The sequence below is a fragment of the Branchiostoma floridae genome, unplaced genomic scaffold (genome assembly GCF_000003815.2).
Source record: "Branchiostoma floridae strain S238N-H82 unplaced genomic scaffold, Bfl_VNyyK Sc7u5tJ_1593, whole genome shotgun sequence".
NCBI lineage: Eukaryota > Metazoa > Chordata > Leptocardii > Amphioxiformes > Branchiostomatidae > Branchiostoma > Branchiostoma floridae.
The window spans coordinates 43,916-46,494 of NW_023365785.1; the positions used below are offsets into that span (position 1 = coordinate 43,916).

At 40.2% G+C, this 2,579-nt stretch overlaps 1 long non-coding RNA gene across 1 annotated transcript in view; it reads left to right on the forward strand.

Moving 5' to 3' along the window:
* Positions 1–2,325, forward strand: part of LOC118408487 — a 3,795-nt gene extending 1,470 nt beyond the window's left edge. Inside the window, exon 2 of the long non-coding RNA XR_004830306.1 lies at positions 1,662–2,325. This is a non-coding gene — a long non-coding RNA (uncharacterized LOC118408487). The remainder of the gene's footprint in view (positions 1–1,661) is intronic.
* The last annotated feature ends 254 nt before the right edge of the window (positions 2,326–2,579 follow it).

Below are 2,579 nucleotides of genomic sequence, written 5' to 3' on the forward strand. Positions count from 1 at the left end.
TTATTGCACATTTTTGCCACACCGGGCTAAGAACAGGTCAGTACAAGACTTGTTGAAAAGATTCAGCTAACTGATACAAAATGAAGTTGGATACATTCAACTTCTCCTGGCTTTTCTGTCATACTCATAGTGAAGATAAATTGTTGTTTATTGGAAATTCTTGCCCGTGGTTTGTCTATTTGCATTAGGAATATGAATTTTTCTACAGCACTTAGGTGTGTGAAATAAGGAAATAGGTTTCGTCTGCACTATACTACAAAATGACATTCATCCTCTATTCTTGAGAAGGAATGTGTGACCCTCCTAATTTGCATAGGCCATAAAGATGAAAGTCAGGCCTGGCATCTAGACTTTACTTTTTGGATTAGCTGCTAAGGTGTGGACCACCCAGTTTGGTTTTTCTTTTACCAACAAGGCTAGTAGAAACAAGGTAAGATTCTAGAGCTTAGAAAAAAAACTTACCACAATGTACAGCTGTGACCCAACACTATATTAAGGGTGTGACCTGTCCTGTGGTACTTCATGTTGTTGTGTAAGGCTGTCCCAACATCTATGCCCAGATGTTGGCAGTGATGTGAAATGCAGTTGGCAGTGTTTAAGAGATTTTTGCCACCCATGAGGTAAAGTTTGAATGCTCTTGACTTTGGTCCTGGCTAGGGGTGGGTACTGGTACAGAATACAGGTGATGACCAGGTCCAGACCTGAACCTGGACCTAACTGTTAAGTACTAGTACCCAAATATGCTGTGTTGTAGCCTAATAATAATTGTACTTGTAGAAGTGACACATGCGAGGTGCCCAGGACTTATTGGATAGTTGTAAAAGTGACACCAATATGGAATCCATGAGTGTGGTTACCAACTTTGTTGGTGATGCCAGTCTACCACACTAGTGTCACTTTTATCACACCAGTTCTTGTCTTGAATACAGGAATGAATTTCTTGTAGGGCTGTGTACCTAAATACCCGTACCTGTATTGTACGTAAAAAAATGTTTAAGTACAGGTCCGGACCTAAACATCTGTGTACTGTACCTGTACCTAAACAAACTAAATCACTATCAAACACTACTTTTTAAGACTGATAGACAAGTAAATCCTGAATCAACAATGACAATGGTGATAATCTTGCAGTTGAAACTTAAGAAAACTTGCAGAAGAAATTGTTTTGAGATTCAAACATGTAATTCCAAGTACAAAGATGACAATTTATCACTACCGTAAGACAGTTACTGAGTTAGGTACATGTTAACTTGCATATACTTGGTTAAACTTTTTTAGGTACAGGTGCAGGTCCGGACCTGTACCTAAACCCGTGTACCTGTACCTGTACCTGTAATTTGTATCAATGAATGCCTTGCTAGCTCTGATACCATAGTTTGTCCCTTTAGTTCTTGTTACAACATTCATCACTGAACTGAAACTGAATGGTGCCAATTTTTGAAAATGTAGTTTTTTTTTTTCCACCTATCTTGTTTTTTTTCCGCAGTCTGCAGAAGATGTCATCCATAAAATTTACTTGCTGTGGCCTTACGAGAAAAAAAAATGGGTACCTGATGAGTGTAATACCAGACAGGGTGTTTTCAGTTTGGGCGGTATTTTTAATTTCACTCACTATCCATTGTTTGATTACTAGTATACTGCTGCTCTGTTCCCTGATGCAGGGCAGCAGGGGTAGGCAGCAGTCAGTTAGTCTTCACACTGCTCTTCCATGCGGCTGAGCTGCTCTGTCCAGTGGGTCAACCCCGGCCCTGTGAGACTGCACACCTTCATGTCCCTCCTAACAAACTCCATCTAATAAGTTTTTCTCGGTCTACCACGACCCCTGTTGCCTGACGCTTTCAGTTTGGTGATGGTGTTACTAGTGATGCAGTCACTTGATCTTTCTATGTGTCCAAAATGATGAAACTATGGTATGGTGCAATGTGGAGTTTTAACATGCTAACAAAAGCCATGCTGTACTGCAAGTACATTTTGAGCGGGGGAATAGAACATTATTCACTGTTGTCATCTGATTTTTGTGGTGTGTTTGTTAACAAAGCTGATCCGGAAGACTCTGAAGTATTGAGTCTGTACGCTATACATCTATCCTGCACAACACACAAAGGAGGCTACACAAGTATAGGCTTTAGCGAAATACATATGGGTATGAATCTTTCTACAAAAACAGTGTATCAATGAATACACAACTTTAAAAGTTGAATGTGGCTATTGTATAGCCGGCATTTGGGCTAAAAAAACACTGATGTGCATTTTGTACGATGGTGGTAACACCTGGGTGCCTTAGCTGATGAAATTCGTACGAATCTTATGTGATACGCATGAATCACTATGCGAAAATGTGCGAACCTCATGTGATACGCACAGATCTTCTGTGATACGCACAAACCTTATGCAAACCACCTGACCGCTATGTTGGAGAAGGTATGTTTCTGAGTGTTTCTAGTATTTGTACCCATGATATTTTTATCCCAAACCATGGAATGGACAATGCGCTATCTCAAAGACATATTTGATAGCCTGTGAGCTACACTTAAGCTTCATTGCGACGTGTCAGATCATATTTTGCCTTCTCCGAAGAT